The sequence below is a fragment of the Lolium rigidum genome, chromosome 4 (genome assembly GCF_022539505.1).
Source record: "Lolium rigidum isolate FL_2022 chromosome 4, APGP_CSIRO_Lrig_0.1, whole genome shotgun sequence".
NCBI lineage: Eukaryota > Viridiplantae > Streptophyta > Magnoliopsida > Poales > Poaceae > Lolium > Lolium rigidum.
Genome location: NC_061511.1, coordinates 205299501 through 205326894, shown reverse-complemented (window position 1 = coordinate 205326894; position 27394 = coordinate 205299501). Strand labels below are relative to the sequence as shown.

Below are 27394 nucleotides of genomic sequence, written 5' to 3'. Positions count from 1 at the left end.
CCGCGACAAAAGGCGCGACAAGAAGGCCCCGACGGCTCCACATGGTTTCGGGGCGACGTGGCCAGGCCATTTGTCGCGGGTGCAGGCGCGCCCGCGACAAAAGGCTCCCACGGAAGCCCTGTTTTCCACTAGTTGCGATAAATTAAACAGCTTACGCGCGTGTTTCTATTTTTCTAAAAAGGAAAACAAAAAAGTGATCTTGCTAGCTCTTGTTTCCAAGAGAAGAGAGGCCCAGATTAAACAAATAATTCGTCTTCACATCACATGGACATGGTTGTTTTAGTTTGGATGGCGAAGGAGTTGGCTTCTCGCTTGCTATATCCTTGATCTCGTGAGATGGTTGCTCGCACAGCAAATAAATAGCAGGAGGAAGTCATGCGAAGAAACTGAGGTACGTAGGGGATGCTAATTTTTGGTTAGGAACTTAAGATACCTCATTGGTGTGCATGAAGCTTGTGCCGAGCCGGCGGCGGTCCTCCGGAACCGCCCACCGCGCTCGCTGGAGCAAGGAGCCACCGAGCCTCCTGGCCGCCCCGTGTCCAAGACGCGCTGCCATCGTTGCCGGCATGCAAAACGTCGATGGGGGGCGGATCGATCGGGTTAGGGTTATGTACGTTGCCGGCCTCTATCGACGAACGGCCCGTGGCCGTATTTGGTGAGTGGGCACGCGACGTACGTATACGTACCTGGTCGGGAGTCTCCCTATTTGATGCTAAGAGTGTCGATTCACGATTTTTTTTTTGAACAGATAAGGCCCCAAAGGACCTGGAAGCTTCATTAGTCGGTGGGAACAATTACAAGGAAGACCTTGGCTTTGAGAACAATAGCACAAGAGTCCCAAAATTTTACAAAAAGGAACCTAGAAAGATAAAAAAGAAAGCGATCGGGTCCTTCTTCTCCACCGCGTCGACTGGATCTTGGGCCATGGTCGCTGGTGGCGACGCCGGGGACTGCGCCACTTGGTTCGTCACCAGGATGGATTACCACGCCAAGATCGAAGATCTTCCCCTTCAGCTCATCGTCCTAGAGGAAGTAGATACTCCCCGGAGCAGGATCCTCCGAGGTGCGGAGAGGCCCCCTTGGCCAAGAATAGCGGCGGCGGACGACGCCGGCGCTTGAAATCTGCCGCCTGAAGAAAGCTTCCAACATGGTGAGCACCGCACGCTCACCCATGTGCCTCTCGACTCCAGATCGACAAGCACTGGGCCTTCCCCCCTCCTGCCTGTCTCCACGACCACAAGGAGGAGGAAGAACAACCCAAACACTCAGCAGATCCAGAGCCAGAGAGAAGAACCTGGATCTCTGCTCCGCCGGGGAGAGCACCCAGCAAAGCTTCTTCTCCTCGCCTCCACGGCCGGCCAGAAGAAGCTCCACTGTATGCCGCAGAAAGCCTCGCCCCTCCCCCTCGCCTCCATGGCCGGCCAGGGGGGGCTCCGCTTCGCAGCTCCTCAGCAGCAGCAGCTCCGCGATGACAACTTTATTGACGGAGACGGTGGCTCCCTCCTCGCTCGTATGATCCGACCACCGGAGACATGGCTGCAAGGAAAAGAACCCTAATCCCCAGATCTTGCCGCCTAGATCTGAGGCACAGCTCCAAGACGCCACTAGGGGACCAAAGCTAGAAGATAAGCCTACATATATACAGCCGGCGCATACTCCTCTCCATCTCCAGCCGGCTAATCCGGCGGAGAGGAGGAAGGAGCAGCCCGGAGAAGAAGAGAGGAGGGGCAGCTACTGTAGCGGCTTGAGAGCAGGAAGGGGGGGAATGAAGGCGTCACTTTTTCGATTCACGATTTGATGGTAAGTACTCCCTCCGCATGCGGGATTGTAAATAAGGGCATCTCCATCGGGGCGACGTAAACGGACGTTGAGCGACCGTTTGCGTCCGCCGAGCTATGCGTCTGGTACCACCTCTAGCGATGCGACGCAAAGTGACCGGACCTTCCGCGGCGACGCAAACCTAGCCCAAATATGCGTCTTGGATGCGTCTCTGCGGACGCTGCGTGGACGTGCAAAGTGTCTGCTCGTGTCTGGCGGACGTTTCGTCGGGCCCGCCTGGAAGCGACCTTGCGTCGATGCGTCTAAACGGTCGCCGAGCTATGCGTCTGGTACCACCTCTAGCGATGCGACGCAAAGTGACCGGACCTTCCGCGGCGACGCAAACCTGGCCCAAATATGCGTCTTGGATGCGTCTCTGCGGACGCTGCACGGACGCGCAAAGTGTCCGCTCGTGTCTGGCGGACGTTTCGTCTGGCCCGCCTGGAAGCGACCCTGCATCGATGCGTCTTCTCAGGCGCGCCAGCGACTGGCGCCGAGGCGTCGCTTCGGCAGTTTGCGCCACGTTAATTGCGATGCCTCGCCTGACGAGCGACCGCCTCCCACCTCCGCCAACGCAGTAATGGCGATGCCACGCGTCCCGCGGCCGTCTCCTGCCTCCGGCCTATATAAAGAGGGCACACGTTCTTCTTCCTCATCCACTCCTCCAAACAAACCCTAGCCGCCACAAGCTCCACCGTAGCGCCACCTAGCTCTTCCTGCGACGCAGCGAGGCCCGCGAGGAAGTCCATGGCGGGTCCTGGTGTCCTGCGAGGCGGTCGAGGCCGCGGGCCTGGGCGCCCCCATGGCTGGGGCTGGGGCTGGGGACGTCGTGGTGGAGCAGCTACGGCCCCACGGTCGCCGTCGCCTGCGCCCTCCTTGTCTTCGCATGAGGACCGCTGCTTCGAGTTCCTCCTCCGCATCGACGATGACCCACTCGGCATCAAGCGGCTCCCGGACAAGTTCGCCGTGTCCGTCGATGGCGTCGAGCCGGCGCACTTGCAGCTACGGGAGGCCACCGCAACTTCTGCCGGTGGAGTGTTGAGGTCTTGTTCGACGGGCATGGCAAGATGTACCTGCATACGGGGTGGGACAAGTTCGCCCGCGACCTCGCGCTCGAGCCCGGCTGCCAGCTCACCTTCCTCTATGAGGGGGACGGCGAGATGATCGTCAAGGTGTTCGACGACACAGCGTGCCGCATGCACTACCAGACCGGCGAATCTGGCTCGGACACCGAATAGTTAGAACTTAGAGTGTTCTTTCTTTGCAGCGAATATGGCTACGAGCCAGTTGAACCCAGTAGTGAAGGTTTCTGGTTGTTCTTCCTCGAAAGAACCAACAGGGATACCATCACCAGCTGGATTTTCCAGATTGGGTGACTGGGAGTGCTTGGGAGTGTTCTTTCTTGGCAGCGAACATACAGAATTAACACAACTGGTTTTCTTTTTTTACAATGCTTTTATTTGTGTCAACCATGGTTCAAACTATGTATCAGTTTGTGTAAGTCATGTTCCCAAGTATTAATTTGTGTAAAACCATGTTTCAATATGTAATGATTGGAACTATATTTAAATGGAGAAGAGGGAAAGAACAAGTACAAAAAAATGCGGCACCCGTTGGAGCCACCCCCAGACGCAAATGGACGCGCGGACAAAATCGGTCATTTTCACGTCCGCGGGGCGGAGCAAACGGATGCTCGCGAACAATAAAATAAGTCGCCGCGTTGGAGATTCCCTAGTGAAAAATACTTCGTTTCCGTCGGAGGATCGATCGCGCGTTGCCAGCCTCCGGGTTACGCGGTGTCAATTGCATCCTGACCACGGCACCCAAGCAACCGCATCGCCGCTGGCTCCTCTACCGATTCCCCCACGTCCCGGCTTGCCCCTCCACCGGCGAGCCGCCATGACTGCTCGCATTGTTTTATCCGTGGGAAACTCGCTGCCATGACTGCTCCCAAATCAAATGCCCCACCACTGGTTCTTAGGACGGCGAGAGGAGGAGGAGGAGCCGCAACGCCACACGACCGGTGAGGACGCATCCTGGGCAGCTCGCCGGAGGAGGCGGGGCCGGTGTTTTTGGGCGCTCCGAGCGCGGTGGTGGTATTCAGTGGCTGCGGCGACAGTTCTGGTGTAGGGCGGAGATGGAGACTGCGGCGGAGCCCCAGGCGGATATGTAGGCCGCGGTGGAGCGCGAAGCCCTAGTTGCCCCGACGCTTTCCGTCGCCAGAGATGCAGCCGTGGCGGGAGGACGTAACCCAGCCCCATCGGTGGCCCGCTATCGCTGGAGATGGAGGCCACGGGTGCTGCGAGCAAAGAGCAGCTGCCACACGAAACATCGGGTGCTACTAGCTAGCGCCTACGGTGCTAGTCACCGGCAACGACGGTGCTTCCAACGACGTCGGGAGGTGCTTCCAATGGAGTTAGGCTGAGCTGTGACAGTCAACCATGGCGGTTCTGCGAATTGCTATGCTGCTTGGCACACCTTCGTTGGCTGACTGCTACAAGCGGCAGGTTCGCGAGCTGCGAACGTCGGCCACCATTGCTACATCAGTTGGTCGACCGTGCTACAACCATGGCTGGAGCTTTGACCTCCGACTGTGGATGCTGGTACTCACATCGGTGGATGCTGCGACCGGTGGTGCTCCAAACCGGCGCGATCGACGATGGCGGTGCATAAAGGTGGATGCTGCAACCAACATCGGTGGTGCTGCAAGGCGGATGCCGTGACAGGCGGAGGTGATGCTACAAGGCTGCGCGACCTACAATAGCAGTGTTGCAAGGTGGCGCGACCGGCGGCAGCGCTGCTGCAAGGCGGATGCTGCGACAGGCGGCGTCGGTGCTACAAGGCTGCACTACCTGCAATGGCGGGGTTGCAAGGTGGCGCGACCGGCGGCAGTGCTGCTGCAAGGAGGATGCTGCGATAGGCGGCGACGGTGCTACAAGGCTTCAAGGCGGCGCGCCCGGTGGCAACGGTGGTGCTGCAAGGCAGTGCGACCGGCGGCGGTGCTGCCATAGGCCGGCGACGACGCTACTATTGGGTGGAGACAGTGCCGCTATGGTTAGCGGTGATGGTGTTAACACCAGTTAGTGGAAGAGCTGCAAAAAAATGACGGTGCTACCAACCATAGTTGGAATGCTGTCGGTGGTGCGCGGGCGAGGAGTTTCACAATGCTACAATTGTAATTTGTATATCTTTTTTGATACAAATGTTATATGGTTCTGCTACTTTCAAGGGTCTATCTCCGACGAGTTTTCTTTTTCACTTCTAGACGGACCCTTTTTTGCTCCAATGAAGCAAAAGCGGGAGTTTTTTTTGGACAAAGCATAGTCTAAACAATTTTCTCCTTCTATTTTTAGTCGAAGCGCTTTTTTGCTTTAATGAAGTAAAAGCGGGAGATTTTTTGCTACGACAAAGCAAAATCTGGATTTTAGGTGAAAATGGACACGTATCACGCATGCAAGCAGGGGCTGGAAAACTCCGAGGCTCCTAAGAATTTCTAGCACTATCCATTATAAATCCTCCACGCATCTCTGGTCATAAATTTAACTAATCTAATAAACGACATGTATTACAAAACATATATTATTAGAAAACTTAAATATTCTACTTTATAACGACAATTTTTTATAGTATAATTCATATTATATTAATTAAATTTACGACCTAGAGATATGCAGGGGCATTATAATCCCTAACGGAGGTAGTATATGGATTTGGCCCTTGTTCGCGTGTTCCCGCTACCAGGGTTTACTGTTTACCGATCTGTCCGAAGTTTACTGTTTTGTATAACTTGTTTAGTTCCCGTGTTGTGTTGCGCTGGCAGAACTGAACCAAGCATTCTCGTTTTTTTCACAGGAGCGCTCACTGTTAAGCATTTCTTTTGATGGATGCATTCAATACTAGCGAACATGTTTTCTTCGCAAAACATGATAAGTGCATTTTCTGAGAGTAACAAGCAATACACTATGATTAAACAACACGCTGATATGATTAAACAATATTTTCCTTTTTTTCTTTTCTAATTTTATTTTTCAAAATTCATTTAAAAGATGTTCCAGAAACTTAAAATGTTCATGCGGTTGAAATAATTGTTTGCGAGGTTTCAAAACTATTCGTGGTATTCAAAGATCTTCGTACAATTCAATAAATTACAACGTTTCAAAAATGTTCACGAGTCTTAGAAATATTCATACGGTTCAAAAATTTGTTTGCAATTAAGATTATATAAAATAGAGTGAAGTTGGCGAGAGTGACGTTTTATCTCCCTGGAACCTTAGCTCCCATTTTTCTCAAAAACTAAAGCGAGAATCATATGGTTGAAGTTTAATAGAGATAATATGTTCATTTATAGTTTCTTCAAATCGCACGATCATAAAAACGAAAAAAAAAGAAAAAAAAGATGAGTAAAATGACGGGTTGGCATGTTTCGTAGCAAAAGGTTTCCAAAGAAAAGAATAAATGGTATTGTTTGTAAAAGTTTTATGGAAACAAAAATATAAGAAAATTTATAAAAGTATGAGAGGTGGGGCCTCGCGGGATGTCAACCAAGGGTGCCCATGTACGCACACCATGGATAATGGGTGATAGAGGAAAGAGAAGTCGAGGTTTTTTTTTTTTGCCTCTTTCGCGTCTCATATGCGACAAAGGAGGCGGCTCAACTCTCTCATGATCTCCACCAGCTAGATCCCTCTCTCTCCCCGCTTGCTACTCCGGCGAGAGGAGAGAGGGACGTTAAGTACATCTAAAACATAAGACGGAATGTAGAAATGAGAAGGAAGAAATAAAAATTAAGAAAAGGAAAAAACCACATAGCAGACAACCTGAGTACCTTTTCTTTGAAGGATAGCACTACACGGCGGCGCCGCACAAATGCTTAGTCGTGCGGCGGATTCGTTTGACCCTACCACATGCAAAGATGCAGTGCGCGGAGGTAGCACTATAGTAGTAGTCGTCAAAAGTAGTAGAATCCTCGGTCCCCACTTCACCATTTCCTACTTTTCTCGGTTCAGTCCATGCATCTAACAGCCAGTATATGAAAATACTATTGTAGGGAGGTGGCATTTTGGCACACGCGTGCATCTGCACCCATTATAGAAAATAATAAAAATTAATTTTAGAAATGTCAAAAAAAATTTGACATAATTTTTTTTTTATACATTGTGACATCCTATGTTCGTTCACAAGTTTTCGTGGAAAAATAACATTTTGTGTGGTGTGTACAAAAAGACAAAAAAATGTCCTATACGTAGTCGTGTTACAGCATTAAAATTTGTCTTTTTTACAGGAGCCACGGAAAAATGTTTTTTCTTTTGAAAACTTGTGTACTAACATAAAATGTCTAGATGTACATGTAAAAATTTAGTTTAGAATTTTTTAATACTTTAAAATGTGGATTCACATAATGGGAGCATATGCTCCTATGAGCCAAAGTGCATTTCCCCTATTGTAGTAGCCTAATACAACTAGTACTACAGTAACTTTTTTTATTATACTGACACTCCCACACCACTAGTATCATTAGCGTCAAAAGGCTTTGCATTGCTGAAATCTTACGAGCCTCTCACACAAGTTGCAGATTATGAGTGACAAACCTAGTTATTTGACAACAGTTAACAGTTTATTTGGAAGTAGCTACCAGGTTTTCCGAAGAGCAAATGCTAAGTCACCAGATTACTTAGTAGTAGCTACAAGGTTATTTAGCAACACCTATTACCTCAAAAATTGTCAGTGCCTAGCTGCAAAGTTCTAGCACCTAAATTGCCCGATTCCAAGTGCATAGATGCCAGGTACTTGCCGAAATGCCAGGGACTAGTTGTTAGGGGACTCGACTGCCAAATTATAGCCCTAAGCTTCCAGAATACTAATACATAGCTGCCAAATTCTAATTATCGTTGCTAATTTCGTAGATAAATTCTAGCAGATGGTTCCCAAATTAACAGAGCGCAGCTGCCAAAATCCTAATTCGTAAATGCCAGATTCCTAATGCAGAAATTGGAGGACAGAGCATCACTGCCTCGCAGCTTCCACCTCGCTACACGAGGCGGCCTGGTGAAACTTTTGCTGTGACGCGCCTCCTCCTCCCTTGTCGGCGGCAGCCTGGCCGAGCCCTCGCTGGGCCGCACCTCCTCCTCCTTCCTCTCCGTTCGCGACCTGGTGAAGCCCTCGCTGCACCACGCCTCTTCCTCGCTTGGCGGCGGCTGTGGGGCCCTCCTTGTGCCTGGCCTCTACTTGCTTGCCGGCTCCGGCTTGAGGACGGCGACCTGGCGGAGCCGTCCGTGCATCGCGCCTCCTCCTCCTTGTTCGTCGGCGACCGCTTGAGGACGGCGACCTGGCGAGCTGGCCGTCGGCCGCCCCTCCTCCTCTTCCCTCACCATCGGCGGCGGCTTGAGGACGGCGACCTAGCCGTCCGCCGCACCTCCTCCTCCTCCCTCTCCGTCGTCGGCAACTTGAGGACGGCGACCTGGCGGGGCCGTCCGTGCGCCTCCTCCTCCTCCTCGCCGTCGGCGGCCTCGTGGAGCTGTCGCTGCGTCGCACCTCCTCCTTGCTCGCCGGCGGCGGCTCGAGGACGGAGAACGGACGGAGCCATCCATGCGCCCCGGACTCCTCCTCGCTTTGCAGCGGCGCTGCTCGATGTCCCCGCTTGCGGGCGCGGCGCAGCTCATCGCGGATTTTGTGGTGGGGAGCAACTCACGGGATAAACTTAAGGTGGAGCGGGTGGTCACGGGGTTAAGCGTCGTGCGATTACCTATAGGGCCCGATACCGTTTCGCTAATCGCGAGGCACCGCCGCACTTCCAGCCAAAACGTGCGGCGCTTCTATATAGATTTTCCCTTCTTTGAACTGTAACTTTTTTTTCTTTTTCTGAACTGTAACAACGAAGCCGAAGAGAAGCAAACTATGGACAGGTTAGTGGGTGTCCTTCAGCCACAACGACCTGGGCCATGTCTCCTCTGGGTACCGGCCCACAGCCCACAGCCCAAATCAGTACCGAGCCTCACTCACGTGTCGCCCAGAGTAGAAAGATGAAACTTTTCCCCATTTTCTCATTTCTTCTAGAGACGACGAGAGAGAACCAGAGGAGGGGGGAAGAGGAGCGGGAGCGAGCTAGGGTTCCGGCGGCGATGGCGATGGCGATGGCGGCGGCGGCGGCGAGGAAGGCGACGTCCAGCGCCACGGCGCGGTCGGCGGCGTCGAGGTTCGTCCAGACGCGGCCCCGCTCCTCCAGCGTCGGCGAGGAGGAGAAGGTAGTAAAACCCCCTTCCTCCTCCCCCCGCCCGCTGGATCCCCCCTTTTGGCGTTGATTTTACTGTGAGATTCTGATGCCGCGTATTTATCAGTCCGCTGCCTTGTCTGGTCCAGTTTTGTACTGCCACTATTAGCTCGCATCCCCGCCTTTTTTTTTTGAATTGCCATATCAGTATTCGGTTACAAGAAACGTGGCTCGCCCCCTTGTGTGTGGTCGAATTTAGCAATGTCACAATTAGCGCGCTTGCCTCCTTGTGTTAACTTCGGTGGTTGCAATTTGCTGTCTGAAATTGTGAGAAAATTTCCTCATTGGTATGCGTGCAGTTGCTACTTCTACTGTTTTATCTTCTCTGCATTTGCTACTTCTAACAGAACCCGGTAGTTGCTTACGATAAATCTGTTAATCGTATCAAAACAATCTGGTAATTACAATAAAGAATGTAGTAGTAGCTACTTTCAAGAAACATTGCCGACACTTATATCAGAGAGCTTTCGGAAAATCTGGCAGTTGTATCAAAATAACCTGCTAGCTGCTTGATAGAATGTGGAAGCTACTTTGAAGAATCCAAACCGATAGTTTTATTCAAGAATTTGATAGTTGCTTTCAACAAACCTGATAGCAGTGTCAAAATAATCTGATGACTGCATGAAAGAATGTGGTAGTTCTTTTGAATGTCACTATTAGCACGCTTGCCTCCTTGTGTGGTCTGAAAGTGTGAGCAATTTCCTCATTGCTATGCAGTTACTACTTGTACTGTGTTTCCTTGTCGTGTATTTACCTTTTCTTCTATCTGTTGCAACTCATAACACTAGTCCGTGGTTGATGAGAATGCATTTTCAGAACCTGGAGGCATTTGCTCCGGTGGGAACTCCAAAACCTATTGGTCCACGTCAGGGTGGGCTCAACATGTGGCAGGGTATTTTTTTACCATCAAAGTGTAATAATTAATGGGTATAGTCATGTAAATACATGAGCCCCACACAGACACAGGGGAGATAATTACTCCCGTGACAGTCAGCCGCTCCCACCTACCTCTCTCATCCTTCTTTACCTCTCTCGTCCAAGCTCTCATCTTCCTCCACGCCGGCAGCGAACGAAGGATGCAGGCAGGTGCTTGGTTGGGGAATGCTGGGAGTACATGGTCCGCTCCATCTCGAACAACGCCCCGAGGTAGACCGTCAGCGCCTGCTGCGCGCGTCTCAACTCACGCCCCGGCTCAGCCTCCCGCCCCTCAGCGATGTCCTGTCGGTCGGTCCCGCTCCTGCGAGAACTCACCGCGTCGGCACCGTCGTGGCTCCCGCGCCAGCCTCCACCGCCAAGCCAGCCCGCGGCTTCCGTCCTAAACGCCGTGGCCACGGCCTCTGTCCTCACCGCCGCGGGGCATCCCTCCTCAGTACTCACCGATGTGGCTTCTGCGGCCTCCGTCCTCACCGTCGCTCGCGGCCGTGCACAGCAGCTCCAGCGACGCGAGCGAGCGCGCGCTCCGCGTGGCTCCCGCGCCAGCCTCCACCATCGAGCCGCCGTGCACGCGATTGGCACGAGCAGGGCGGCGCTGAGAACGCGCTCTTGCTGCCGAAGCCGAACAGAGGAACATGACGCTTCTCTTCGGCTGCACGTCCAGCCATGCCAGACACTCATGCCGATTCCCCGTCGCTGTCCCTGCTGCCCGCGTCGGCGTTTGCTAATGGGCAAATGCAGAACAACACTGGGCGTCAGAAGAATGGTAGGCAGACGCCGCCGGCGAGCGGCTTCAGGGCCGAGCTCGGTGGCGACGTGAGCGCGCATCCTCATCGTTGGATTATCGTGCCCAGGATTGAGGTGCTTGGCCTTGCGCAGAGCCTCAGCGGAACGCCGTGCTCCTGACGCTGCTCCGGAAAGGCACCTGACATTTGTGAAACACGCAGCGGCAAGAGGCCAGGAGGTCGGCCGAGGAGACGAGTTAACCGGTGATGTAGCCGCGCCACGCTGCCGACCTTGCCTGCTTCCACGTCGCGCGCCACACGGGATAGTCGTCGAGGTTGGAGGAGAAAAGTTAGACAGATGAGATCGGCGCCGCCGCGGAGAATTCATTTCCCTGCGATTTCTCTCTCTTCAGTTCTCACGTGGTAGTTATTAATGACGGGTCCACGGATGGTATTCTCCTTTGTATTTACAGTTGTCTGAAAAAGGTCGCATTTCTCATTGCAGGCCCCGCAAATCAACCTCGACCAATAGAAACCCGATTTCCGCCGGGAGCATGTGCCGCCCGGTTCAACACAGCATTTTCCGTGGTTGATATCCTTGTTTAGGTAGTCAATGTTGGATTCTGTACTGAAACCTAAGTTGACAGTATTATTCTTATCAGCACTCGGTTTTTTTAATATAATTGTCATTATCTATATGTGTATCCAGCTTGCTCGTGAGGCGGTTGGGCGCGAGATCCAACAGAAGAAAGAGGAGCTGTACGACGTAATCGCCAAGGCGGAGCAAAGTTTTGGGACTAGCAACTTCCAGAACCTGCGCCTACTCCAGCACCTCTCCGTGCAAGTCAACCCAAGGCCGTGGGACTGGGAGTGGTACGGTGTCACGCGCAACTTGTCTATTTCTTCTTCTGCTGCTTCTTCCTTTTCATTCTTGCTTGTAGCTGATGATGTAGTCTGGTGTGACCCACGAACCTGCAGGCGCCATCTCCGGTTTTCGAGGAGGGTCAACTGCGTGCTGGAGATGGCCGGCTTCGTCTCGCTCGGTTGCATGGTGTCCCACTGGTCCAAGAAGTACAAGCAATTGCGTGAAGCGAGGGAGGAGCTCCGGGGCCTGGAGGAAGAGCTCCGTGTGCTGAAGGAAGAGCATGAAGCAGGAGAATGGCATCGCCCGATGTCGAACCAGGATTGATGCGAATCTGAGATGTTGCTTCTGGCAATGACGGACGGGCTATAATCAGGCCGGGCTGGTGGTAGTAGTAGTAGTAAGGCAAGACGATTGTAGATGAATAGTAGTAGACTGATGTGATGTTTTGGTGCGAGGTATGGTGATGTTGTTCCCGATCGAATGGTTGATTGGATGAGCCCTTGTGGGTGATGGCTGGCCAGCGGTTCTGATCGTGTCGTTGCTGCCGGTTTATTGTTTGATGACTCGTATGTAGGTGGTAAATCTGCATTATGTTGGTTGGAAATATTTAATTTAAAAAGGAAAGACAAGATGGGGCTGTTTGTCAAGTGCTGCTTGACATGCTATTAGGAAGTGCTTGCATGTAGGAGGATGGTGTGTGTGAGAGACAGACTTGTAACAAGCACAGACGACGGCTGAAGACGATTCATATGCATATATATGACCCTGGCGATGGGAGGAGGCAGGCAGGCATGGTGTTGGAGGAGCGCGCCCGCGCGTCCTGGTGTTGTGTGCTCCAACAGAAGGCTCTCCTTGCAGTCACCGCCGCTCCAGCGTGTCATCGATGGTGATCGATCAGCGGACTGGTGCAGGTGGGAGAGCAGAGCAAACAGAGGACCAGCAGTTTGCCGGTGATCAAACTAGCTAGGATTCGTTTGAACTTTGAAGGATCGCCGGTTTGGGCAGCAGTTAGATAGATGTTGACGCTTTCCCCTCGCAGAGCATTCTGCCCCGGCCCCGGCGCGGTCAATCGTAGCCACCGGAAGGGGAATGGCATCCATGGCGAACCAGGGGCGTCGGAGAGCGTCAGGCGCGCGGGATCCCAGGCTGAGAAGCGCGGCCCTTCCAACCGGTCGCATGCTACTGGAGCGAGCGTCACCACACCACCAGGTTCTGCGCGCAGGACACGCAGCTTGCAGGTTTGAATGTGCGCCAGATGGGTGTGCCGTGTGCGTCGTAGGCAGACACGCGAACGCACGGCATGGGTCCCATCCTCCCGGGCCAGGCATACCATACCAGTGGGAGACAGAGGTTCTGGTCTTCTGGATGCGCGCGCCACATGGCTGGCTGCGATGGAGAAGCCCGATCGAGAGATTCAGTTAACGGACGGTGAATATTGATCGTGGCGAGAACCAACCTTGTCCGCTTCAATGTGGACCGTCCGTTAACTGTCACTGCTATATCTTTGAAGACGTGAACTGAGGCTGCAGATGGTCACCGGAGTGGTGTCCGGCGCGCGCCATCGTGAACTGAGGCTGCAGATGGTCACCGGAGTGGTGGTGTCCTGCGCCATGCACATGCTGCCCGAACCGAGGCCGGCTGCAAATCGCGGTGGCGCGCCGTGCTCATGACGCTCGCTCGCTCGCTCGCCGTGATTGACGCGCGCGGTCACCGTCATCTTCACGCGCGCGCGCGCACACGGCACAAGACGAGGTCTCCAGCCAGCATGGACAGCGTGTAGTCAGTCCATCATGTTGGGGGCCAGCGGCCTTAATTAGCACGATTCAAGCGCGAGCGAGCGATGGAATTGGGGCGTCAAGCTCCCCCTTCATTTAGAGCATCTCTTGCACGTACATCGTCCCGGCCCGCATCTCTTTTTCTAGTCTGGTAGGCCCAAGTTCTTACAATCAGGTTAGAGAAATTCCAGCAAGTTACAAAGGAGTAGAAGACGAATAAAGAAAAACAGAGGCAAACTAGCAGCAAGGGAACACGGGAACACAGAAAGGCAGAGGGAGGTTAGCATCACAGGCCAACCGAACGCCCGGGAGGCCAGCACCTCATGTGATAAGCACCACGACCTAGCAGGGTGAGCGACGTTCGGCAACGAAGGACCTGCAAAACCGAGACCCAAGCACAGTTGAAGGGCGTCGGAAAGGCGAGACTGGGGCGACGCCACCGGTGTGCCGACCCCGTGGTCGAAGGGCGATGCAGAGTCAAGTCACGCCACAAGCACGAACCGGAGCAGAGTCATAACCAGCAAAGCCACCTCGAGGAGCTCAAGTCGGCCGCCAAGGAGGAAATCCGGTGAGAACCTCAACGCCCAAGGCAAGCGACCCAACGAAACAGGTTGCTAAATACGTGGAGACCAAACCCGAGCACACCAAGAAGCGTCACCAGCACGGTCGAAGGGCGTCGGATAGCCGAGACCGTGCAACGACACCCAGTGTGCCCTTGGCGAAGCTGAAGGGCATTGTGCCGCTGAGACCAAGAACAGACGAAGGGTGTTGGATAGTAGAGTCTGGGACGATGACACTGGTGTGCCACTCCCGTGGTCGAAGAGCAACGCAAGACAACGCCACCCCAGGACATCAAGGCAGCATAGTCTGGGCCACCATGACAACAACCTAGCCCCAGAAGGATACGAGCCAAGGGTCAGCGAGAAGACATGCCACGCCCGCATCGTGAAATGGTATGCAGCAATACCCATCGCGGCCTGGCTACGCCATATAAAAGCAGAAATGAGGAATTGGATGCGGCACCCCGCATCCATTTCCACGTCTTCCTCCTCCCGTTGCCCCCGCTACCGAGCGCCAAAAGTCAACTGCCGCCTTTCCTCCTCATCTACCTGGAGAAGAGAGGATTTTGGGCCCAAACCGAGGCAGCCTCCAATCCAGTGTGGGGCGTTGGCGCGAACGGTTATTATGCGAATTTGGCCCGGATGTGGGGTCTTCTAGAGATGCTCTTATGTAAGTACAATCGACCCCTAAGTAGGGGTGAAAACGGATCGGATTATTTCCAACCGACCGAACCGAGGCTTATGGAAGGCGAAAACAGATTCGGTCGGATAGTTTACGGCTACTAGTAAAAGGATACGTAAAAGGATATGGTTTTACTAATAACTGCATGTATCCAAAGATATACCATATATCACAGTTACATCTGGAGAAATATTCGGTAACAAATATATTAAATCTTAGATCCACCAATATATATAATTGGACCCTAGCCTACAAGTGCCGACCCTCGTCATACCCTAGCAACCTAAGTCTACCTTCCTTCAATTACCCTAGCCCGTACCTCTGTCCGACACTCCTTCTAATGTCGGAGCCCTAGCCATTGGGTGCTAATAGCGCATCTATTATCGATTTGTAGAATAATTTTTACATGCTAATTTTACTCCACTAGTTAGTTCTATTTTTATTTTAAAAAGTGGTCCCACAAAATGTTTATCCGCAACCGAACCATATCCGCCCCGTATTCGGTCCATAAATGATAGGCTCCCATTCCTTATTTGTATCAGACACTAGCTATCCGCTCTGATTCCGAAACCAAAAAAAAAACATGGATACGAATGGGTGTGTTGGATGCCATCATCGCCATCTGTACTTCTCCGTCGCCGCCATGGTAATGCCTTGGCCAAAAGTGCTCGAGAAAAGAGCTTGTAGGGAGGAACCCAAAGTAGAGGGCCGCATACAAGCCGGATATGGAGAGAAGACACTAGTGGAGACAGGTCCTTGAGTCTCGGCCGGTAAGGGCCTTTAGTCCCGGTTGGCTAACCGGGACTAGCCAGGTGGGACTAAAGGTGAATCTTGTAATCGGGTTGGGACAAACGGCCCTCCACGTGGGCTCCGCGGAGCATGCTACACCAACCGGGACTAAAGGCTATGATGTAATTTTTTATAATTATTTTTCACTTCCTTTTTTTATTTTGTTTCAGAATTTCTAGTATTTCAGTTATTTGACAAGGTTAGTCTCTAACTACACTTAATCTCTAGTCAAATCACTTACTCTTAGTCAAGCTTCCCGCTCGGTCACCCATCCTTCCACTATTCCAGCACTAGCACAATTAACTTCTGAGTTCCTTCCCGTCCGCTTCCAAGTGCTTCGCGCGCATGTATGCGATAGTAGTATAATATCAATCCTAATAACATGTTGGTCAATGTCACATTTCTTTATTGTTTAAATTACAAATAATTATTTTCATAAACAAAAGTAATGATGTAATAATATTTTTTAATAAATAAATAAGCATTAAATTTGTCAATTTGTATTATTTTTAAAATTCTAAAATTTCTATTTTTTATTTTTTTGCCAAACCTGAAAATTTGAAAATCTCAAAACCTCAAAATATTGAATCACAAAATTGCAGGATGAAATTATTAATTTAAAGGGATTTCTATTTTCGTGCCCTCGGTTCCTTAGTTGTGCTCAGTTTTCTCCAGCTCCTTAGTTTTCCTCAGTTTTCTCCAAGTGCTTGTTTGAAACCCGCAGAAGCAGCTCAGACGGCAGGATTTCCGTTAAGTTGACCGTTCCGTGCTGTCGTGTGGGCCCGCGTCGCGTGGAGCTGGTAGAAAGGTACTGCGTGGGACAGGACAAGATAGCGTTTGGTTGCACGTGAGGAGGAGCTGGGTTTTGTCTCTCTCGGCCCAAATTGGCATTTTTAAGAGCACATTTTCCCTCTTTCTCTCTCTGTCTTTTTCACCAAATTAGTATCAAATCTAGAGAAGCTTCTATTTATATCTTTCTTCAATTATTTATGCCTTTTGGCCCTCATTTTTTGACCAATATGGCAGCAAATCTAGTAGCAAATCTAGAAGCTAGTATATGATAAATTCACAGCAGCATAATCAGAAAACTAAGTATAATACATAAACTGCATACAGCAGCCAAAAGCAGCAAATAATGTTGTTAATTTTCGCGACAAACTAAGCTGAAAAAAATACAAGACGCACGCAATATATGGGGGATGAATGAATTTGTTCTTCATTCCTCATATATTTCTTCGTCGCTCCATTCGTGCATTACCCAAGGAAATATTCATTGAACTCCTTCCGTCTGCAGTGTGCGGCCAATACATCCTCCAGACGGTATGGCCTGTGTTCATTCGTCATACTGTAGTTTCCTATTCTATCCACACGTAGTGGCCACTCATCCCAGGCATTTGTATCATGAGAGTACCCTCTGATATAACCCAAATTCGTGTAGTAGATGCAGCCAGGTCGAAGTGTCGGGTGCACTCTGGTGTCGACGGAGATACACCGGATATAATTCACGAAGAAGGCATTACTGCCAATGTTACTGATCGGATGGAGAGAGCGGCTCTGAGTGTCCACACGGTACACCAATGGTTTGCCCGCCAAAGCCAGGTTGACCAACAACACAAGCAGCAGATCACCATCCGACTTCACAAGGTAGAACTTCTCATTTCCAAATTCTGGAAATGAAATTAGTGTCTCCATCTTGACAGTGCTCGCGCGCTGCTGCAACTGTACATTGGTGCACACTATTCTCCGGACTCAAAACTGTCCGCAGCTACTGCATACAGTTCACCATTGAACGGGGTAATGCAACGCAGACAATGGTTCTCGATCGATTCTTCTCCCCAATCTTCATATATATCCTTTGTTGGAGTGCTCTCATCGACCCAACCAATTTCCGGCGGGTAATGTGCGGCAACGAAGACCATAGTCGGGGATTTGATTACAGCGATCGAATCCGGAAAAACGGATGACATCTCGCGCCTCAAACATAGTGTTCGATTTCTTTGTGAGTGGGTTCGAAGCCGTATCTTGTGCGACGGGTTCTTCCGGGCAAGCACGATGACGCCACAAAGAAAAGCCGACGAAATAGTATCTAAAATATATTGATGAAGATAACATTCAGCACTAAGATGTTTAAGATTGAAAATAAAAAGGTAAATTAACCCTATAGATATGGAGGAATTTGAACCTTGCATGAACTTCCGATAGATCTATGGTGACGTAGCGTGATGTGCCGAGTTGGAGGAAGGTGAACTCAGCGACGCGTGGAAGGCGTGGTCTAGCATGATCCATTCGTGCAGATGCACGTCGGGCTCAGGTAAACCTAAGCGCCAATTTCTACAGACTTGCCTCATAGTAGAGTAGGTGTCCGCGTACTCCTCGTTGACACAAGAGCAGTTAACTGATACCTGATATGTCAGATGAATCAGCCCCATTTACCATTATCCATGTACACGATATAAATACTTCGAGTAAAAATATTACAAGAATCATAGAACTTATGGATTGTTTTTATAATGGAGATTTTACTCGATTCTACGATTTAAGCAAAATCTCGGGAGCTACTGACATAGGCATCCCTAATGGGCCTGCCGAATAAGATACCCGGGAATAATTGAATTCCCACGTCCTAAAGTGTATGAAGCTCTGAAGCCCAACAAACATCGATATATGAAGCTCGGAAGCCCAACAAATATTGATATGGAAAATAGAGATAGATTAGAAATAATAGACTTGTATCATTACGGAAGGACTCAAATAAGTCTCTCGGACTTTGTAACTTGTACGATACGAAAACCTCGGCTCCACCTCCTATGTAAAGGGGAGCCGAGGGAGAAAGAGAGGATCGAATCATTGTTAACACCAACCCTAGTTTTTAGCAGTCGAGCACCTTTTCGGCTGAAACTTTCGAGATCTACTTGCCCTCTACTTTCCGCAAAACCCTAGTCTACAACTCGTAGGCATTGACAAGTTAATACATTGTCACCGACCCATCAGGTAACATCTTATTCTTTTTCGTTTTCTTACTTTTTCTTATTCTTTTTTTTGTTTCTTAAAAGCTAACATTTTGCAGGCTTTTTTATGTTTTCAAATGTTGTTCACAATTTTCTATCTACGGATTTTTAAAATATTCAATTTTAAATCCGTTCAAAATTCGAAAATCGTCCAAAATTAAAAAATTGTTCAAATTTCAAAAACATTCAAAATTTAAATTTGTTCAAATTTCAAAATTCATCCATAATTTGGAAATTCGTTCAAGATTACTAAAATTTTGTTCCAATTCCGAAATTCGTTCAAATTTAAAAATAAAATTTGAAAATTCATTCAAATTTGAAAATTGTTCAAGATTCAAAATTTGTTCAAATTTTGAAATTCATCAAATTTTGTTAGTTATACATTTTTCAAATTTGAAAATTTTCGAAAATTATTTTAAACAGACAAATAAAACGAGAGAACAAAAAAACTGAAAAGAAAAAAAGAAAGCAGAAAACGGAAAAGAAAAGGAAAAGGAAAAGAAGAAAAACAGGAAAAAAAATCACCTAACCGGGCCGGCCCACACCGCGCGCGGGGGTGTGCGGCGCGGTTCAGGTGCCGACCTAGTCGGCATATAGGAAACTCCCCGCCTGGCGTCGCAACGACCCTGGCCATGTCTCGTCTCTCATGCGACAAAGGAGGCGGCTCAACTCTCTCATGATCTGCATGAGCTAGATCATGGGTCCCCTCTCTCCCCACTTGCTACTCCGGCGAGAGGAGAGAGGGACATTAAGTTCATCTATCTAAAACATATGACGGAATCTAAAAATTAGAAGAAAAAAATATAAAAAACACGTAGCAGACAACCTGAGTATTATTTTTTTGAACTGTACAACCCGGGTACCTGAGAGCATACGAAACAACGAAGCCGGAAAACGGAAGAGAATCAACTATCGACAGGTTAATGGGCCGGCCCATTATTGTGTGTCCTTCAGGCGCCGCCTCGCATCGCAACGACCCAGGACATGTCTCGCAACGACCCAGGCCCACAGCCCACGGCCCAAATAAACACCGAGGCTCAATCACGGTCTCGGTGGTGAAAGGTGAAACTTTTCTCCATTCCATTTCTTCTGGAGACGACGAGAGAGAAACAGAGGGCCAGAGGGGGGAAGAGGAGCGGGAGCGAGCTAGGGTTCCGGCGCGGCGGCGATGGCGATGGCGGCGGCGAGGAAGGCGACATCCAGCGCCACGGCGAGGGCGGCGGCGGTGAGGTTCGGCCAGACGAGGGCCCCATCCTCCGGCACCAGGGCCTTCAGCGTCAGCGAGGAGGAGAAGGTAAAACCCCCTTCCTCCCCCTTCATCCTCCTCCCCCCGCTGGATCACTTCTCGCCAGCCTTTTGCTGTTGATTTTACATACCAGTCGTCGGCCGGACGAGACATGATTCTGAGGATTTGGTGGTCTCTCTTATACTAGAAGCAGGACCAACATTGCCTGCCTGCCTGCCTGCACAAAGTAGCCGCCTTTCTTAGAGGAGCCATTCTTTTTTTGGTTACCCAAACTTAATCGACGGAGCAAGTTATTACCGGGAGCTATTCTTTTAGCCTGCCTCCTTGTGTAACTTGGGTGATTGCAGTTTGCTGTCTGAAATTGTGAGAAAATTTCCTCATTGGTGTGCGCGCAGTTGCTACTTCTACTGTTTTATCTTCTCTGCATTTGCTACTTCCTAGTCAGTAGTAACGTGTCAAATCTTTCAAAAACCCCATTCAGGTGCTGGTACATTCAAGTATATATAATGAAAAATTTGGAGAACCTGGCAACTGTGTTAAAACAATGTTATAAGTTATTTGGTAGTTGTATGAAAAAATATGGTAGCTAATTTTGTGGAACCAAATTGACTCTTCTAATGAACCCGGTAGTTGCTTTACGATAAATCTGTTAATCGTATCAAAACTATCTGATAATTACAATAAAGAATGTAGTAGCTAATTTCAAGAAACATAGCTGACACTTATATCAGAGAACCTGATAGTTGCTTTCGGCAAATCTGGCAGTTGTATCAAAATAACCTGTTAGCTGCTTGATAGAATGTGGTAACTACTTTTAAGAATCCATACCGATAGTTTTATTCAAGAATTTGAAGTTGCTTTCGACAAACCTGATAGCAGTGTCAAAATAATCTAATGACTGCATGAAAGAATGTGGTACTTCTTTTGAACAAACAGCCGTATCATAAAAATTGACAAGGATTTAACATGATATCTATTTCGAAAACTTGTGGTTGTTTTTAGTATATCCATTTACAAATAAACCAGGAAGTTGTTTTCACAATCAAACAAGATGTAAATCATCTGCAGCCTAATACATAGCTTAAAAGCCAACATGTACTTGTTGAAAACGGCACCTCGTGTATTTTATGAGACGCATGCGCTGGATTTTTTGTTGGATTTCTTGCATGCGGTGCCAGCTTATGTATTGACTTTTGGTTTGATTCCGTGCATGCACTCGGTAGTCTTCATTGCCGGCCTGCTGCTAATCTTTCTTTTTAGGCCCAGCTTTTCCCGGAACAGCCCAGCCTGCGCACTTTTGGTTGTAATTAGCTGATTCGGTACCCGCCGCACGGAATCGACTATTGTTCGGCGCTGCCGCCTAGTCCGGTCCTTGAAAGTATCAATGGAAAGGATGGTATATCACGTGGCGTAATGGCTAAAACTGTAGATCTGTCTACTTTCGCTGATTGCTTGCTGTGTATAAACTGTAGGTCTGTCTACTTTCTTATAACCTATGCATGATGTGTAATATGTTGGCCGGCCGTCCTTGGTTATTGTTTCAAACATGTACACACTATCAATTAATATAATGGTCACTGTTGTATGTCCAGCTTGCTCGTGAGGCGGTTGGGCGCGAGATCCAACAGAAGAAGGAGGAGCTCTACGACGTGATCGCCAAGGCAGAGCAGAGTTTTGGGACTCGCAGCTTCCAGAACATGCGCCTACTCCAGCACCTCTCCGTGCAAGTCAACCCAAGGCCGTGGGACTGGGAGTGGTACGATGACATGCGCAACTTGTCTATTTCTTCTTCTTATGCTTCTTCCTTTTCATTCTTGCTTGTAGCTGATGATGTAGTCTGGCCTGACCCACTAACCTGCAGGCGCCATCGCCGGTTTTCGAGGAGGGTGAACAGCGTGCTGGAGATAGCAGGCTTCTTCTCGCTAGGTTGCATGGTGTCCCACTGGTCGAAGGAGTACAAGAAATTGCGTGAAGAGCTCCGTGTGCTGAAGGAAGAGCAGGAAGCAGGAGAAGGACGTCGCCTGACGTCGAACTAGGATTGCTGCAAGAGTACAATCTGAGATGTTGCTTCTGGCAATGATGGGCTATAATCAGGCCAGGCTGGTAGTAGTAGTAAGGCTGGTAGTAGTAGTAAGGCAAGACGATTAGATAAAACTGATTGGATGAACCCTTGTGGGTATGTTGATGTTGTTCCCGAATGGTTGGTGGAATTTGGATGAACCTTTGTGGGTGATGTTGCCGGTTTATTGTTTGATGACTCGTATGTAGGTGGTACCTTTGCACTATCTTTGTTGGAAATATTTAAAAAAAAGAAAGACAAGATGGGATTGTTTGTCAACTGCTGCTTGGCATGGACTAGGATGCTGTGTGTGAGAGACTTGTAACAAGCATATACGAGTGTGACGATTAATATGCATATGACCTTGGCGATGCGAGGCACGAGGCAGGCAGCCATGGCGATGGAGGAGCCCATGGTGGTCGATCCAAAAGTGAAGAACATTTCGCCAGAAGAGAAGGATTGCATAATGCTTTACGTGCTTATGAACATGGAGGAAGTGGTCGATTTCATGAGGTAAAATGATGAACCAATTACTTTGCAACCAGTAACTTGGTTTTGGTCTAATACGTATTTTCTCCTTTCAGCCAATTCCATGATGAAATGTGGTCAGGAAGAAATGGTCCCACTCCCACGCAGTGGTACACTCTTCTGAAAGAGGGTGCCCCGCCCTTAAATAAAAGCTTCATGAACTGGTTCCATGAAAAAGTAATTTCTCAAATGTTCCTCTTACTTTGCAATCCGTGACTTGTCTTATTACACGTAACTAATGCACAGAATAATCTGAACTGAACTTGTAGGGAGCTGATCCCAACGTTGAGATGACAGACGAGTTGAGATGCGTTTCCCAGGGTTTTAACCGTAGAGTCCATACGCATGAGAAGTATGATGTAAATGGGTATCGCTTCCATACGGAGTTTCACCAGAAGAACCGGCCTAATGCAAAAACAATAAATACTGGGGTCTACACCCGCGGAGCCGATGATCTTGATTACTATGGAAGGTTACACAAGGTATACGAGTTGACGTTCAACAACGCAAACATAGAACTCAAGCTCTTTGTGTTCAAATGCCACTGGTTTGACCCACACGGTGGAATGAGAAGCACCTCCTCCATTGGTTTAGTTGAAGTTAGGCCTACAACCACCTACAGCGGATCCGACGTCTATGTTGTGGCTCACCAAACCAAGCAAGTTTATTATTTGTCCTACCCATGTCAGAATGAGGAACTCATGGGCTGGGAAGTCGTGTTCCAGGTATCGCCACATGGTAAGCTACCCATCCCCTCCGAGGACGATTACAACAACATTGATCCGGTAACATATGAGGGAATTTTCTATCAAGAGGAAGAGCAGTTCGGGGACCTTCAAATAGACATAGGTCTTCAGGAGCTCCACAACGATGTACAAATGCGTGGTGAGACCGTGGTGGACACCGAAGGACATAGCTATGCTCACCAAGCGCAATGCGAACAAAGACAACATTGTCGAGACTCAACCGGAACCCAATGCCGACCATGAATACTCATATGATACTGATTTTGATAGTGAGGCTGAGAACCCAATGCCTAGAGATGAGAGTGGTGATGAATGGTGAGGGTCTTTTATGCTTAGTACCTACATTATCATTATGCTTAATACATACATTTGTCATTATGCTTAATACATACATTTATCATTATGCTTAGTACCTACATTGTCATTATGCTTAATACCTACATTTGTCATTATGCTTAGTACCTACATTTGTCATTATGCTTAGTGTTTACTCATTTTCAACATGCTTATTAATTATTTTCTCTTTTCTTATGCAGGTAATTGCCCAATATGAGCGGACGGAAGGCATCATCGAGCTCCTTGCTTGATCAGATGCATCAGCGGAAGCCAGGGCCGGGTGGTACCAGATGGAGTGGAAGACCCATTGTTCCCACCCGGCGTTACGAAGACGCAGATGGAGGACGGGGAGGACGAGGGGGTGGACGAGGGGGTGGACGAGGGGGTGGACGAGCTGGAGGACGAGGGGGAGGACGAGCTGGAGGACGAGGGGGGATGCACAGCTCCTTCTAGCTGACATTCCCTCTGCTTCTGGCTCAGTGGCTTCACAGTCTATGGACGAGGAGGAGGACACTAGGGAGGAGGAGGAGGACACTAGGGAGGAGGAGGAGGAGTCTAGGGACGAGGAGGCTTCGACGGAGATGGCTCCGAAGAAGTTGCGGATTCGTGGGGTGATGTCTACGTTCCCCCTCCTTTCCTGTAGACAGTGTTGGGCCTCCAAGAGCAGAGGTTTGTAGAACAGCAGCAAGTTTCCCTTAAGTGGATACCCAAGGTTTATCGAACTCAGGGAGGAAGAGGTCAAAGATATCCCTCTCATGCAACCCTGCAACCACAAAGCAAGAAGTCTCTTGTGTCCCCAACACACCTAATAGGTGCACTAGTTCGGCGAAGAGATAGTGAAATACGAGTGGTATGAATAAGTATGAGCAAGTAGCAACGGTGGCGAGAAAAGTGCTTGGCGTGTAGTTGATGGTGGTGGTATTGCAGCAGTAGTAACGCAGTAAAACAAGTAACAAGCAGTAGTAACTCAGCAGAGTAGTAACGCAGCGAGTAGTAAACAAGCGAGTAGTAACTCAGCAGTATTTAGGAACAAGGCCTAGGGATTACACTTTCACTAGTGGACACTCTCAACATTGATCACATAACAGAATAGATAAATGCATACTCTACACTTTTGTTGGATGATGAACACATTGCGTAGGATTACACGAACCCTCAATGCCGGAGTTAACAAGCTCCACAATAATGCTCATGTTTAAGTAACCTTTAGTGTAAGATAGATCAACAGACTAAACCAAGTACTAGCATAGCATGCACACTTGTAACCTTCATGCATATGTAGGAGGAATAGATCACATCAATATTATCATAGCAATAGTTAACTTCATAATCTACAAGAGATCATAATCATAGCATAAACCAAGTACTAACACGGTGCACGCACTGTCACCTTTGCACACATGCAGGAGGAATAAACTACTTTAATAACACATCACTAGAGTAGCACATAGATAAATTGTGATACAAACACATTGCAATCATAAAGAGATATAAATAAGCACCTCACTATGCCATTCAACAGTGAATAAGTATTCTGTGAAATCTAGCCTAAGAGACCCACACGGTGCACACACCTGTCACCTTTACACACGTGGGACGAGGAGTCTCCGGAGATCACATAAGTAAAACTCACTTGACTAGCATAATGACATCTAGATTACAAGCATCATCATATGAATCTCAATCATGTAAGGCAGCTCATGAGATTATTGTATTGAAGCACATAGGAGAGAGATGAACCACATAGCTACCGGTACAGCCCCGAGCCTCGATGGAGAACTACTCCCTCCTCATGGGAGCAGCAGCGGTGATGAAGATGGCGGTGGAGATGGCAGCGGTGTCGATGGAGAAGCCTTCCGGGGCACTTCCCCGCTCCGGCAGCGTGCCGGAACGAGATCCTCGTCCCCCGGATCTTGGCTTCGCGATGGCGGCGGCTCGGCGAGGTTTCTCGCGGGTTTCGTCAATTGGTATCGGGTTTTCCGATCCGGGGGCTTCTTATAGGCGAAGAGGCGGCGCAGGAAGGTCGAAGGGGGCCCACACCCTAGGGGGCGCGCCCCCTTGGCCGCGCCGGGGTAGGGTTTGGTGGCCCCGTGGCCCCCTCTCGACCCCTCCGGTGTGTTCTGGATGCTTCCGGGGATTCTAAGATCTTTGGCGTTGATTTCGTCCGATTCCGAGAATATTTCGTTACTAGGATTTCTGAAACCAAAAACAGCAGAAAACAGGAACCGGCACTTCGGCATCTTGTTAATAGGTTAGTTCCGTAAAATGCACGAATATGACATAAAGTGTGCATAAAACATGTAGATAACATCAATAATGTGGCATGGAACACAAGAAATTATCGATACGTTGGAGACGTATCGGCATCCCCAAGCTTAGTTCTCGCTCGTCCCGAGCAGGTAAAACGATAACAAAGATAATTTCCGGAGTGACATGCCATCATAAACTTGATCATACTATTTGTAAAGCATATGTAGTGAATGCAGCGATCAAAACAATATGTATGACATGAGTAAACAAGTGAATCATAAAGCAAAGACTTTTCATGAATAGCACTTCAAGACAAGCATCAATAAGTCTTGCATAAGAGTTAACTCATAAAGCAATAATTCAAAGTAAAGGTATTGAAGCAACACAAAAGAAGATTAAGTTTCAGCGGTTGCTTTCAACTTGTAACATGTATATCTCATGGATAATTGTCAATGCAAAGCAATATAACAAATGCAATATGCAAATATGTAAGAATCAATGCACAGTTCACACAAGTGTTTGCTTCTTGAGATGGAGAGAAATAGGTGAACTGACTCAACAATGAAAGTAAAAGAATGGTCCTTCAAAGAGGAAAGCATCGATTTCTATATTTGTGCTAGAGCTTTGATTTTGAAAACATAAAGAGAGCATAAAAGTAAAGTTTTGAGAGGTGTTTGTTGTTGTCAACGAATGGTAGCGGGTACTCTAACCCCCTTGCCGTACAAACCTTCAAAGAGCGGCTCCCATTTTATTTTATTTTTGGATGGCACTCCTTCCAACCTTTCTTTCACAAACCATGGCTAACCGAATCCTCCGGTGCCTCGCCAACAATCTCATACCATGAAGGAGTGCCTTTTTATTTTAGTTTTATTATGATGACACTCCTCCCAACCTTTGCTTACACAAGCCATGGCTAACCGAATCCTTCGGGTGCCGTCCAACAATCACATACCATGGAGGAGTGTCTATTTTTAGTTTGTTAATTTGGGACTCGGGAATCCCATTGCCAGCTCTTTTTGCAAAATTATTGGATAAGCGGATGAAGCCACTAGTCCATTGGTGAAAGTTGCCCAACAAGATTGAAAGATAAACACCACATACTTCCTCATGAGCTATAAAACATTGACACAAATAAGAGGTAATAAATTTTGAATTGTTTAAAGGTAGCACTCAAGCAATTTACTTTGGAATGGCGGGAAATACCATGTAGTAGGTAGGTATGGTGGACACAAATGGCATAGTGTTGGCTCAAGTATTTGGATGCATGAGAAGTATTCCCTCTCGATACAAGGTTTAGGCTAGCAAGGTTATTTGAAACAAACACAAGGATGAACCGATGCAGCAAAACTCACATAAAAGACATATTGAAAACATTATAAGACTCTACACCGTCTTCCTTGTTGTTCAAACTCAATACTAGAAATTATCTAGACCTTAGAGAAACCAATTATGCAAACCAAATTTTAGCATGCTCTATGTATTCTTCACTAGTAGGTGCAAAGTATATGATGCAAGAGCTTAAACATGAGCACAACAATTGCCAAGTATCACATTACCCAAGACATTATAGCAATTACTACATGTATCATTTTCCAATTCCAACCATATAACAATTTAACGAAGAGGAAACTTCGCCATGAATATTATGAGCTAAGAACACATGTGTTCATACGAACCAGCGGAGCGTGTCTCTCTCCCACACAAGCATGATGTAATCCAATTTATTCAAACACAAACAAAAACAAAAGCAAACAAACGAGACGCTCCAAGAAAAAGCACATAAGATGTGACCGAATAAAAATATAGT

General features: G+C 48.6%; 1 protein-coding gene and 1 long non-coding RNA gene across 3 annotated transcripts in view; both read left to right on the top strand.

Annotated features, from left to right (window-relative positions):
- The window catches only part of LOC124706897 (tetratricopeptide repeat domain-containing protein PYG7, chloroplastic), a 101618-nt gene that overhangs the window by 37040 nt on the left and 37184 nt on the right, over window positions 1-27394 (top strand). The gene's annotated exons all lie outside the window — the stretch shown is intronic.
- LOC124706900 lies at window positions 10891-12225 on the top strand. The gene is made up of 3 exons (XR_007004613.1): window positions 10891-11349; window positions 11453-11616; window positions 11722-12225. It is a non-coding gene; the product is annotated as an uncharacterized LOC124706900 (long non-coding RNA).